General features: G+C 45.8%; 1 protein-coding gene across 1 annotated transcript in view; it reads left to right on the top strand.

Annotated features, from left to right (window-relative positions):
- The first annotated feature begins 11,911 nt into the window (after positions 1 to 11,911).
- The window catches only part of calcoco1a (calcium binding and coiled-coil domain 1a), a 28,651-nt gene continuing 25,994 nt past the window's right edge, over positions 11,912 to 14,568 (top strand). Inside the window, exon 1 of the mRNA XM_035381730.1 lies at positions 11,912 to 12,098. The gene's annotated coding sequence lies outside the window, so the exon portion shown is untranslated. The remainder of the gene's footprint in view (positions 12,099 to 14,568) is intronic.

The following is a 14,568-nucleotide window of genomic DNA, read 5'->3' on the forward strand; positions in this document are numbered from 1 at the left end:
ACTGACAGTACGAGTCTGACCATCGAAAGGAACTGGAGATGGAGCTGAGGCAGAGGAAATTGTGGAAAGGACAAACGGTTGCAATTCAGTTCAGCCCCGTCACACACGTCCGTGAGCCGATGGACTAGCCTGGGGGAAACCCCAAACAGACGCCCAGCTGACCGCGAGGAGACGGCCCCTCTCACAGTGGCCAGGGTCCCGTGTATCTCAGGCTGCGCTGGGCCGGCGCGCCTTCGACGCGGCACAGACCGCAGCGATTGGACTCCGCCCCCCCCCCCTCCCCCCCCCCCCCCCCCCAGCCGCACAGCGCATACCGCGCGGGCTGAGTGCAGTCGGAATCACAGGACGGACATTATTTGTTCCCAATTAATCTTCGAGCCTTGGGGGCCGTTCTCTCTCTCTCTGCTCCGCCCCCCTCCCTCCCTCCCCCCCCCCCTTTTCCAAGTGGAGTCGCAGTTTGCCTGAGTTTTTCCATCCCGTTTTTTTTCCACGCAGTGTGCCTGGAATGAGGGCAGAAATTTACTGGGAGGAATCTGACAGAAAAATATGTGTGGTCCCGGTGCAATTAAACCCAAACACCTTCCTTGATGCTGTAAATCCAAGTGGTAATGTCTTCCAGAAACTAGGCAATGGCTCATTTACAGCGGGGACGTAGGTAAAAAAAATAAGGGCGAACTATCAATCTCATCATTCATGTACACATGGCGAAGGTCTGTGAGCCAGCTTGCCCTACTGTCCATGCGCATGTGTGCTTGTGTGATTATGTATGACTGCGTGCATGGATGTGTATGTATGTGTGTGTGTGTGTGCGTGTGTGTGTGTATGTGTGTGTGTGTGTGTGTGTGTTTGTGTGAGTATGTATGAGTGTGTGTATGGGTGTGAGTATGTCTCTGTGTGAGTATGTATGAGTGTGTGTATGGGTGTGTATGTGTCTCTGTGTGAGTATGTATCAGTGTGTGTGTGTGTGCATGTGCATGTGCATGTGTATGTATGTGTGTGTGTGTGTGCGTGTGTGTGTATGTGTGTGTGTGTGTGTGTGTTTGTGAGTGCATGTGTGTCTGTGTCTGTGTGTGTGTGAGTATGTATGAATTTGTGTGTATGGATGTGCGCGTGTCTGTGGGACTATGTGTGTGTGTCTATGTCTATGTGAGTATTAACAAATGTACAGTATGTATAGGTGTGCATGTGTGTGAATCTCTGTGTGAGTATGTATGAGTGTGTGTGTGTGTGTGTGTGTGTGTGAGTATGTATGAGTGTGTGTATGGGTGTGAGTGTGTCTCTGTGTGAGTATGTATGAGTGTGTGTATGGGTGTGTATGTGTCTCTGTGTGAGTATGTATCAGTGTGTGTGTGTGCATGTGCATGTGTGTGTGTGTGTGTGTGTACGATCCCACTGGCTCCCCGCAGCCTCCTGGAGTCCCAGAGCACAGTTCTGGTTCTCTGCCCAAAAACTGGACCCACTCGACCCATTTGATGTGGGTAAGTAATTACACCGATTATTCACTCCGAATTGATATTGTTCTCTGTGCAGCCTTAAAGACTCAACGGTTCACCTCCACGGGTTCCCTCGTTCTGTTTCCCTTTCTCCGTGCCAATAGCAAGCCGGCTTCATAAAGAGCGCGGTATCTAGGCGTTCCTTCTTGGCTGACTGAAACGAAAACATAATATCCAGTTTCCAAAACAAAGCTGGAATCGAGGAAAGGAACCAGCAGGGTGGTATATGCCCGACCCCGGCCTGCTTGGATGGGAGACATCAAGGAGACAATAGTGGCACTGTTACAAGTGGGTGGGTGTCATGCTTACTCCGCGCTTCAGTCTGAGCTGCGGCTAACTAGAACAGAAACCAAAAAAGAGTGGCTCAGAAAACAGTTGAGGTCGGTCCTGTAAAACCGCGGTAAACACAGACGTTCGCGACGAACGCGGAGGCGTTTAATCTCACGACAGTAAAGCGAAGCTTGGGGCGCCGGTACTGCAACATCCGACCGCGGCAGTAAAGAAACACTTCTTACTTTATTCATTCGCTTGTTTACTTTTTTTTGTGTTGATGCTAATGTTCATCAGGAAACTGTGATCTCACCACCGTGCCGATTGCCCAGAGATCCAGGTGGGTGTTGGGTGATGTTTCCGCACGGTGGCCTGGAGCACCTGGATGTTAAACTGAGGGAATTGTCAGGATTCAGGAAAATGAGTGATCAGACCACCAGCCTTGAGTTATCTCTCCAACATAAATCACTTTCTGATTGGAACCCCATAAGCCACAGCTGTCCTGACCTCCTCTCACTCTCCCCTTCCCTGACCTCCTCTCCTGCTCTCCCCTTCCCTGACCTCCTCTATCACTCTCCCTTTCCCTGACCTCCTCTCACACTCTCCCCTTCTCTGTGTCCTCTTACACTCTTCCATTCCCTGACCTCCTCGCCTGCTCTCCTGTTCCCTGACCTCCTTTTACACTCTCCAGTTCCGTGACCTGCTCTCACACTCTTCCGTTCCCTGACCTGCTCTTACACTCCTCCGTTCCCTGACCTGCTCTCCTGTTTCCTGTTTCCCGTTTCCTGCTCTGCTCGGCTCCTCATTAGCTTGAATAGTAATATCGCGGGAGGGAGAAAAAAGGGGCAGGAAAATGTAAAAAGGAATTTGGAAGAGCATTTTAAAGAGGCCGTTTGATCAGAATCATTATTTTTTTTGCGGTTCTCCAAAGACTCGTAACTGCCGGGCTATGAAGAGAGAAACACCGCAGCAGGGCTTCATTTAAAACCGGAAAGGTCACAGCACCAACCAAGAGCCGCTGCTCTGCCAAAAACACAACATAAAGACCGAGGAGAGGAGGATGGGGAGAGAGAGACAGAGAGAGAGAGAGGGAAAGGAGGAGAGAGAAAGAGAAAAATGGAGAGGGGAAAGGGAAAGGCAAAAAAGGGAAAAGAGAAAAGATGAGAGAATGAGAAGGGCCAGAAGAGAGAAGTGGAGGAAACCAGAGAGGAAGGAGAAAGAGGATGAGTGAAAGGATGGGCAAGACAGAGGGAAGAGGAGGGAAAAAAAAGTGGAGGTTGAGAAGGTGGAAAAGGGGAACGGAAAAAGAAAGTGATGAAGTAGAGGGAATTACAAAGGAAAAGGGGAAACAAACATGAAAAATTTCAGTCAGATTAATGAGAGGTTGACGGATAGATGACAGCAGAACAAAGCAAAAGAAAATATGAAAGAATAACGAGAGAGGAAGAGAGGCAATGAAAGATGAAACATGAGGAAAGACCAGGAGGAAGGAAGCAGGGTTTTCAGTTTTCTTATGGGGTGTGTTAGTTTTCACGCACATACACACACACACATACAGCGAGCTCCATAACATTTGGGACAAGGTCGTGTTTTTTCTTGATTTGAGCGCTGTGCTCCACAATTTTAGATGAGTAAACAAACTGCTCGCGTGTGCTTCAAGCGAGCGCCTTCTCCCTGTGATGCTCTGCCAGGCCTGTACTGCAGCCAGCTTCAGCTCCTGCTTGTTCCGGGGGCTAACTGCCTTAAGACTTCTCTTCAACATATAAAACGCACGTTCAATGGGATTCAAATCGGGGGAATGACTTTTCCAGTTTTTGGCTTTGGAAAACTCTTTTGTTGCTTTACCAGTAAGTCCAGAATCATTGGCTTGCTGTATATAGAGCACCGCCCAATGAGCCTGGGGGCGTTTGGTTGAACTTGAGCAGATAAGATGCTTCAGCACAGTTCAGAATTCATTCTGCTGTTGCAATCAGCAGTTACATCATCAATGAAGCATGACCATAACACCCCCATGACCATTTCCCCACAGATTTAGGGGGGTTGCTTTGGCTCTTGGGCAATTCTGGCCACCGCACTCTGCTCTTGCTATCACTGTGATTCAAGTGAATCTTGGTCTCATTTGACCATAAGACCTTTATCCATAACTCTGCAGGTTCTTTTTGGTATTTCTAAGCAAACTATAACCCGGGAATCCTGTTTTTGAGGTTAATTAGTGTTTTTCACCTTACAGCGTAGCCTTTGTAGTTTGTGATGCTCTGTTTGTGAAGTCTTCTGTGGAGAGTAGTCACGTGTGTGTGTGTGTGTGTGTGTGTGTGTGTGTGATATTTATATAAGCCTTACTGCAGGAAGCCATTTTCTCATTTCATTTTTATTTCTGCAGTTGATTATTAACACCTGTCCACTTGGGTTGTAAATGTGCCAGTCTGGTATCTTTGTAGTTTGGATGCATGGCAAAAATGTGTGCAGGTTTGGTACATATCCACAGTGCCAGACAGATGGACAAAAAAACTCATATTTTATAGACCTTCCCAGAACACAAATCTCCACAATTATGCTTTAAAAAGATGTGATTTTAATGTTCATTGTAAAACATGTAAACACATAAATAACAGTGCGTATTAGGATGTAAAAGCAATAGGTTTTGCTGAAACAGTTGATTCTTAACAGATGAAATTTTATAAATACTAAAAAGCATCTCCCCATTCTCATGCAACAACAGCACTTCTCCATACAGAAAGCTATTTGCCTCTGTAATGTTGAACGTACAGCTGCCCCATTCCTAACACGTTTGTATCCACGTCCAAGGTACCAAGCCCGATCGTTCGGCTGTTAATTCACATTCATTTGTCTTATGGGGTGTTTTGGCTGCAATAGAATATACGTTACAACCGAGACGGGTCTCCCGTCACAGACAAACGGCAGGCCCTGACGTAAAACCACACACTTTGCCCTGATAAGATGGGGTTTCGGTTTTAATGCTGCCAGCAGCCAACGACGCACCAGGCCCGGCAGTAAAAACGAATACTCTGCCTGCTTGTAAATGCTGTGTACGCGCGGAGCGACGTGGGGGGAGGGTATGTTTTCAGGAGAGAAGAGAAGGAATCTTGTTCTCCCGAGAATAAACTACTGCCGCCCGAGAGACAGGATCAATTTCTGCTTTTCAAAATTCCGAATCCGTTCCTCGTCTCCTTTAAAAACTCATCCCCGATTCCAATTCCAACCGCAATAAAGCACGTCTTGTAAAAAAATAAAATAAATAAATAAATAAAGACGCTCTGCAGCCTCAGGCATCTGTATTTCAGATGCATGGTGGACCACGTTGCTTTGAAATACTGCACGACCTGCCCAGGAGTGCTATTAAAAAACGGACCGCCCAGTTACGGTCCCCCGCTGATCAAGCTGCGTGCTGCTCTTTGCTGTGCGCATGACGGATAACAGGACGCGGGCCGGAGAGTGCAAAAAACGGACGTGCAAGCGTTAAAAGCCGTTCGACGTTCAGCAAAGACACGTTAAAAGAATGCTGTCACTCCGCGTAAGGCGGACGGTACTTACTGTTAAACAGAATGCAATATTGGCGGATAACTTAGCAATTATGACCGGTTATGAGCTCATGGCTCAGCCCGCTATAATATGAGCCTAAGTAAATGATACATATTATATTTATTTAGTAAACCTGAAAGACGGCTGTCCGCCACCTTTGTTAAAGTTTAAATTATTTGAACTTTGGTGAAGCAAATAAGTGTAGCCTACCTACAGTTTCTGCATTTCTGCGCTGTTGAAACAATGAATGGAAAGATCTATAGCGCCTGTCTCTAAATTAATTCTAAAAGAATCGATGTCCCGTTGTTTGCCCGTGAGTCGTAGCTGGCCTATTTCAGCTGCAACAGGAGCGCATATTGCCGGTGAGGCTGGGGCGGAAGTGCGCTGGCGAGCATGGCCGGCCCAGTCCCGGGCATAGACTTCGATCAGATGGACGATCAAACGCTAATCATTCCCTCACGGCCCATCCCGCGTAAAGCTGTCATTAATTTTGCGGAATTACATCAAATCTGAGACATTCGTTATGCGGCCCGCAGCCCGGAGACAGTTATACGACAGGGATTGCAGCGCTAAACAGATGGGACAGTTTGGCCGTGCATACTAAACATTCTATATCCACCACTTGCTCTCGCGTGCTCTCTCTCTCTCGCGGCCGCCTCGGCACATAGGCTACTTCACCCTCCCTTTCTCGTCATGTCTTTTCTTGTTTTCTATTTTCCTTTTTACTTTTTTACATCGCCTTCATTTTTTTTTTACATTTCTTGGGCCGTCGTTTTTCTGGCAGTAATTTCCCCATTTCTCTTTTCTTTTCTCTCCCTCTCTCGATCCTCCTATTCATCATCTTGCACCTCTGTTTGTCCACTGTCCTTGCCTGTCGTTTATTCAGGTTTTCTTCCTTGCCTCAGTAATCAGGCAAGGAGAAAACCAGAATAATAGTGTCCCAATCAGATGATCTGGTTGAAATTCTCCTCCAATTAATCCTGATATAGGATCAACCACTCCCTACATGTCCTCTCTTCTTCTCTGTCTGAAAATAATCAGAGAATGATACCCATTTCATTGTGCAAAGATAATACATGTCCCATAACATCTCACATTAGCCTTCACCAAATGTCTTAACAGTATATTACTGCTGGTCCAAGTCCACGCAAGCCCTGTTAAACTCACTGATTAAAAAGGGTTTCTTTATAAACCATCAGGTCACAGGATGCAGAAAGACTAAATTAGACGTCATTTAAATTAATTTGATTCCCTCTTTGCGGTGCAGAGGGGTCCGGTCCAAGCCTGGGGTCTTTGGACCGCACGGCACCGGGCCGTCTGATAGTCGGAAGGAAGAATTCTGTTTTTAGAAATAAACTGCTGTCCTGGTAAATACACCAACTGTGTAGAGAGGAACGAGGACAAAGGTTTTGTTGTCTAAATCTGTGGTGTTTTTCTGTCCGCTTTGATGAATTGAGCCTGCTCAGGCCAGAGGGTCTTTAGGCAAGGCTGAGCTGTGGTAGCCCCCCGCCCCCCCCCCCCCACCCCCACCCCACCCCAAATGCTGGGGCCCCTCAGACACCCCTGCTCCACAACGTGGACACTGTCAGGACCCAAATTCGGAGGAATTACGGCCGATAGCCTGCCAGCCTTGCCCATTTCTGTTTTACGGGGATCGTGCGGTTGCAAATGAGGCTGTCTGGTAGCGCTGCGTGCGGAGGGAGTACTGGGGCTAAGGACGAAGCCATCAAGCCCGTTTTTATTTGTCTTTATAGCAGTTTTATTATCTGTGTTTTTTAAGAGGATCGAGCCGCACAGCTGGGCGTGCACTCTCCAGCCGGCAGCCTGTCAGACGCCAAATAAGATCCAAGGAAACGCAAGATTTGGGGAAGTCGCAGAAATATGCAGATTTTCCCCAAGTTCACCTACCCCCCCCCCCCCCCTCCCCTCCCCTCAACCCTCCCCTCCCCACCCACCCCCAGTCTGGAAGTTCATTGGGTTGCCCATTGTCATGCTGTGTCCCAGGGTCACTTTGGACTTCCCAAATTTGGGTTGCAGGCCCCCCCTCCCCACCCCCCTTTGTAATTGAGTTGTCAGATACTCAGGGCCAGGGAATGTTGGCAGCCCCAGTCATGGGCGCTGTATGTAGGAACAATGATATTGGGGGAGATCTAGTGTGACTTCAAAGGCCTCGGGGTCCTCATTCCTGACTGACAGTGTACAAGTGCCCAGGATTCCCACAAGTGCCAAACAATGCCTGGTTATATGGCTCCTGGCTCCGGCCCCTGGCTGGACGGGCCCCTGGCACCGGCCCCTGATTCCACGGCCCCTGAGCCGACAGACAGCCACTCAGCCTTCACCACTGCAGCAAGCCATCAAGGTCAAAACTTTGGTTTCCATGACGACTGGAATCGTGAGGTTTAACAGGGTAGGCTCGCAGGGGGGTGGGGGGTGGAGGGGCGGAGCCTCTGGAGAGGTTTTTATGACCACTTCATCCAGCCCCATTGGTTTGTGCCTGTCAATGAGCGCTCCTCCATGCCCACAGTTGGCTTCGGATTTCAGCCTCTGCACACAGCCCCAGCGTGTAGATGATGACAGAGGAAGGGGAGTGTGGGGAGGGGGGAGGGGGGGGGGGGTTGCTGGCCTTGTACCAGAGATACAGTCAATCTGCCCGGGTAATTCCTCACCACCTGACCCCACAGAACAGGCCAACTGCTGATAGTATTGTTTTCACGTTGATGGAGAGTGAAGCACCTGAGACTGCATTACATCCACTTACTTCAGACTGTGGGGTTCGATAAAGAGTGGGGCAAAACACTCTTAGTGCAAAACAGGAAACAAACATAAATTTTACACCCCGCATAGATTCAATCTTGGAGCAAAGTGCCATGCCTGTTTGTTTGTGATATTGTTTTGTTCGGTTTTCGCATCTCAGTCATTTCAGCAGCCCGTTTGCCCATAACGATGTGCAGAAAAACAGCACTTCAAACGGAAAAAAATTCTGCAGCGGGGAGAAGATCGAAGGCCACCGCTGCTCCACGCTCATCGATTTCCTAAAAAAACAGAGGGGACTGCAGGAGACCCGGGAGACCAAGTCAGGGCCGTAGACCCGCAGCACACCGCCCCCCCCCCCCAGCCATCAATCACCCACCGCCACCCCCCTCCTCTTTCACTCTGTTAAAAACACCTCAGTGGCCTTTATTGGGGCTGTCCCCTTCACTGCCTGAATAAAATTATCTGCCTGCAGTGGCCAGCTCATTTGCGGTGGCCTTGAGTCCCCCTAGATCAAGGAGGCTCCTCACCAAGAGGCTGTAACTCAAGGTGTCCCCTCAACACGACCAGGCGTATGAAACAGGCATTGGGTAAATTGTGATATTGATCAATCACCCTTTTGGGTAACGGGCTCAATTGTAGACTCCTTTGGGCTCCACAGAAGGGGGGTTTGCACTCACCCCAAAGATGGTGACATGCAAAATCACATGCAAGCCCAGGCACTCCCTTTAAAATTCATCAGAGTTTGAAGACGTGTGACACCACATGTGACACCAAACTCCTTGCCTCTTTCATCATATGCAACAAGTCACTCTACCTGAGTCCTCAGGCAGTGCACTTTGAACTCAACCCCACACAGCACAACAGCATCCTGCACCGAACTGACCCTTATGACAATAGCAATAACTGCAGCAGGCCTGGAGAATTCTGTTTCTCATTTTCCTGATTATGGGACAGAATTCTGAGTAATAAGGAAGGTCCTTAGCGCTGTGTAACTGTGGGCCAGCTGGAAGCATTAGGTTGAGTGAAGACTCCATTTTGTCTTTGTCCTGCATTGTCTGCATGTGATTATCTATGGGTAAAACAAAGCTGCTGTGGTGGTCGCCTGATAAACGATGTCATGCCTCTGTCATGTCATTAGTCGACCAGGACTGCACACATCAGAGGGACACAGTTGGCCTTGCCCTGCCAGGCGATGGGCAGCTTTCTAAGGCCAGGTCTTCTGACGTCACGGCTACATGAATTCCTTTATGATATCAGATGCCCACGTGTTACCAGTCAGTGAGAGGTAAACTGAGAGGTTCTCCTCAGATCAGTTTGAGGTTTGTCTGTTGGTACTGTGTGTAGCCTGTAGAGTGTAAAATAGCCTCTTGTAGTACTGTGTGGCCTGCAGGGCAATAAATACGCAATGCTCACAGGCCAGTGCTTTGTTGCAGTATCTCTGAATTTTTCACATTTTCAAATTAAATGGCCCCACATAGTGATGTTATTTGAAAATAAGCCTTTGCAAATGTATGTGTCTTATAGTTTTCTATTCAAATCTTCAAATACATAGTGCCTGATCCTGAACCGTTTAGGTTATATAAATCCCACTTTCAAATTCAAACTAGCCTTGTAAGGAATGCTAGCTGTAAGACTGACTACTTGACTGCGCGGTAGTTGAAAAGCCCAAAGTGCCCTTTAAATCAGCTTTACAGCAGCCATGCTTCGACATTTACTTTTGGTTGTGTCCACGGTTTTGTTTCCATGTTTGAATACGACTGGCTCACTTTAAACGGTTGGCTCCTGTTCTCTTTTTCGGACCTACGAGTGATTTCCCAGAGCACATCGGCCTCACGTCGTCTCCTCACGCCCCAGTTCATACACACTTCGAGAGCACGTCATCGACATTCCAGAATTTACCGAACGTTCATAACGCTAAACCAGGGCAGAGATCCAAAATGCTGGAGTTCATTTCTGCAGCTCCCTCCAATATGCAGGGCTGACTTTTAGCCTTATTTAGCCGCATGCTTCACAGACTAGGTCGATATATTTCACAATTGGGTAGGAATTGTAGCACAGTCTTTCCCTCTGGGTAAACATCTGCTTTGGCACAGAAACATAAAAATTGGCAGAGCATTGTCTGAACACCTTCTCCATAGACTCAAACCCCGCCCCCTTCCCTCAAGCAACAGTGCAGCTGACTCCAGTGGAAGCCCAATCACTGTTTGCACAGCCATCCGCAGTTGTGCAGCTGTACTGATATATATGTACCATCTGAGGGGACCTAGATGGTGAGGTGGCCACGAGAGGCAAGGTGGACAAGAGCAATTTTAAGTATTGACAAGTATTGTTAAAATACAGGACTCAGGAAAAGCAAGGAAGCGAGAAAAGGAAATTGACAACTGCAGTAGACAAGATTATGGTTATTCAGAGCTTAAACCAGATCCCAGATGTGTGGGTACATAATCAAACTGGACAAGGGTGATTCCATAGTCATAACCTGATTCTTCAGTGACTAGCCTAATACACATACAGATTCTACAGTGTGATTTGGGATACATTTTTAGAATAATGATATGTGGCATGCTTGGGATGGGTCTCCCATTACCCTTTGTAGTTCTGCAGATGCATTCCAGACCATGTTTCATTAGACCTGCCGGAAGCTGCCTACAATTCAACAACACGTGAATGTGGTCGCATATTACCACCACATAATTTGAATTGGTCTTGCGCACTAATGTATAGGCTAGTCTCCTGAGTTGCATCAGAAATTTTTTTTATATAATAAAAGTGTCTTGAATGATATTAACATGCTAGAGTGAAAATATTTTCAAAGACATCCTTTCAATTATTTTTTGTATTTTATTTAATGAGGTGAAGACCAGAGACTCGTGTCCCCTATAGGGGACAAAAATGAATTGCTGTTGCTGGGTCTTAGGGTTTACTGCTGAGACACAACTCTGAGCTGCATATTGCTGTAATTTTCAAACTAACATGGGCAACGCCAGATACATTTTCAAATTTATTTAGTAAATTTAAGCCTAACAAAAGCAAATAAACTTGCCCAGTTTTATGCTTGAATGGATGATTGATAGGCGTCATTATTTATAACAGTTTTTGTTTTTGAGCTTCGTGGCGAGGTTCGGAGAGTATGTACTGCCATCTAATGGTCACACTCACACACGTCAATAGCGCGTGGGTCCTCTTCGCTGACGATGACGGTCTGTGGGGTTGTTTCCACAAATTGTGTAAATGATGGTAAAATTAGAAGTGCATCTGCCTGTCCTCGTCACTGCTCAGCATTCTTGTCTCAGGTTATCCTGTAGTCAGCAGCAACCCGATACTGTTTACAAAAGGACTGGCTTTATTTTAATGAAGCGCCAGGACTTGAAATTGTATCCTTTCATTCACTGCAATTGGGCAGGCAAAAACGAACGAACGACCTGAATTCACCGAAAGTCAACTTGAAAATAATGATGACCACATTCGATAAGAGTGATAATAAATGATAAATATACATGTATTTAATTGGACAAAACACATTGACCTTCATTTGCTGCTGGTAAACAACCGACCGTATGCCCTCGATTCGATTTCGCAATTCTAAGAACATAAATGGAAGAGCTGGTTGTTTTTCTCATCGTACACAGCAGTTTCGTCCACTGCTTGCAAGGGACGTGGCAATCAATCGGGTAGATGTGCGTACTATGTGCGCAGAGAAAAGAAATGTAAAACGAACTACGCCATCCCAAAACGTAACATCGCTTCCCGCAACGTCATGCGTCACTTCTAAATCTGGGAATTGTAGTATTTAGTTGAATGTTTCGCTGTTAAATCATTTTGTAATGAACACCATTTCCCAGGTTTCGATGAAACCCACCACGCTGTCATTACTGTGTTTTTGTTATTGTTGTATCTAGGTTCGGAAAAGGACTGTCAAGTTGAGGCATAGCGGATTGTCGACGCTGTGTAGAGTTTTCTTTTATTTCCTTTTGAAACAGGTGGACTGCAGTTTCATCTGATAGATTTCGTGATTTTTTAAAAAGCTGCGATCAACGCAAGGTATGTGTTTGAATTTGGCAAGCAGTCCGCCTGTGCCTTTTTCGCTCATGCCTGGAAAATGTCTTCAGAAAATGTCTACAACTAGATGCTTTGTTGCTTGCTTCGCTAGCTAACTGATTTGCGCATTTTTAATGCATTTGGAGACCGATGCAGTAGCTGGACAGCAGTACCTAGCTGGTTGTTTGCCATCGTCATGCTGACTATAAATTCAAGTGCTATAATAACTAAATACGACTAGTTCGCAATACTGTAACCACGCGCTAGGCCTAGTTAGATAACGACATGCTTCATGATGACACAGCCAGCCTATCTGGCCCGCGAGCAACGCTTGACAATCGCCACTTAATGCACGAAGTATTACTTGGATTGCTAGTTAACAATTGTCAAAGTAAAATCTACTCTCCCAAAAATTAAGGTTACATGGCAGTATGTTTCCTGGGATAATGAACTATCAGTTAACATACAAGCTAGCAAGGAATCTATTGCGCTACATACTTTTGCAACATTAAAGTACAACTACACAGCTGCTACTTTTGCAACCTTGTTCCCGTGAAGGGGGCTGCTTAGCTGCCAATTCACACCGTGCAAATCGATAATGCTTGTTATGGGTACATGGCTAGCTAGCCAACAGTCCAACATCAGTGTGCAGTGTGCATAATTGTAGCAGTGTGTTATTTGAGTTAATTGGACCGTTTGTGATGGCTGAGTGCACATATTCGTTTAAGCCTCACACGGATGGAGTTATGTCGGTAGCTAGTTATAAGTGCGAACTCTGTCACATTCTACTTCTAGGTAATGAAGCTTAAATCTTAGCAAAAAGCTGCGTGCGCACTCGGCGGTTCCGTTGTCTCGCACATCTTGCATCTGTGGATACGCGCTACACCTGTTCTGAACCTATACCCTGTGAACGCACGGCAGAACTCGTTCGGTGACATGTGACAGTAATAGAGTCGCTAGAGTAGGCCTATTGGGTTGTCGCGTGTCCTAACTCGAGCTTGTTATAAAGGACATTTAATACACGACGGGCGTTTGTGACGTATTTATTAAAAAACATTCCTTCCTCGAGCATTTGTCTCTCTGACTTTGAGACTTCACTAAACTCAACACCACCCCCACCTTGAGCCCTCTCTCTCTCTCTCTCTCTCTCGCTCGCTCATTTGTTTCACATTTCACCCTTTGCTAACATTACTTACCCACAATAATGTACTTAAACAGACTGAATACAAAATTAATATTTTAACTATAAAAAAGTTTTTTTAGTTGGCTTGTCTCAGGCTCTACTTCAAAATGGAAATATTTCATTATAAAGTGCGTAGTGATATTAACCAGGAAGTAAAATTTCAAGTTTATATAACCCCCTTAGTGCACCTGCCAAATCTGGCCAATCCTTGCCCATTTAGAGGGTGCATTATTTAAAGCTTTATAACTCCAGATGTGAGCATCATAGCAACTTGAAAAATGGCTTAAATGAAGCAAGACATTTGTACCATTTATAATACTAACTTTGATTAGTGTATATTTGTCATCACAGCGTGAGTCATAGGTATTTGCTTTCAACAGGACCAGATTTTTTGAGCAAACATCTTTATTTATTGAGGTTTATTGTTGGCCACCTGTTTACGCTGTCTACTTTTTCTTAATTAAGGCAGGAGCATTGCAGTGACCTGCCTTCTGTTGAAATGATAGTTCCTTTTCTGGGGTTTATTGATATTATTTCAGTTTTAGTGTAGGTTTCAATTGACCCAGTCAAGGATAATTTATATATTTACTGACGTTTCTGACAGCCTTCAGGCTTTGCAATGGTTGGTATGGGGGTCTGTGGTTTAAAGCACAAAAATACACTTTATGTCCAGAGCAGGCTGTTCACTATGCCTATGTTAAATTTTATTGCATTTGGAATGATGGCCTATGGCATGTGCAAACTGAGACCAGTGCCCTCAATGACCCACGTTTCACTATTCCTTTTCTTTAATACATATATGTACAGCAAGCTTAAAAAGGATTGAACAAAACTGATAGCTGAGTATAAAAGACAATAGACATTTCCAGTATAAATCGAGTACTTAAATACTTATGGATAAGACAAGTTAAACTACTTAAACAACTGGAAAAAATAATGGTAGAGTACATAAAATGTCTTCGCTTTCGATGAAGAAGTTCTCTTTATGTTTTTCCTGTCATCTCTGTAACTTTATCATCTCAGCAAGTACTTATAGGCCTACATCTTTGTCTGTCGGATAAACAGTGTATTCTGCATATTTGCAAGTTATCTATGAAGTTATCACTATTGCTGTATAGTTAATACACTTTTACATACAGTGGTACAACGTTTCCACACCCTTTTAAAACTCTGGATCTTATGGTCGCTGTGTGGAAAAAGGTCTTGCCGTCTGACAAGACCAAGACCTTTTGGCCTCGTTTTCCGAAGGATATGTTTTTCGCAAAGCCAACGAGCAGTTGCCCAAGAAAC

This window comes from Anguilla anguilla, chromosome 11 (assembly GCF_013347855.1).
Source record: "Anguilla anguilla isolate fAngAng1 chromosome 11, fAngAng1.pri, whole genome shotgun sequence".
In the NCBI taxonomy this organism is placed as follows: Eukaryota; Metazoa; Chordata; class Actinopteri; order Anguilliformes; family Anguillidae; genus Anguilla; species Anguilla anguilla.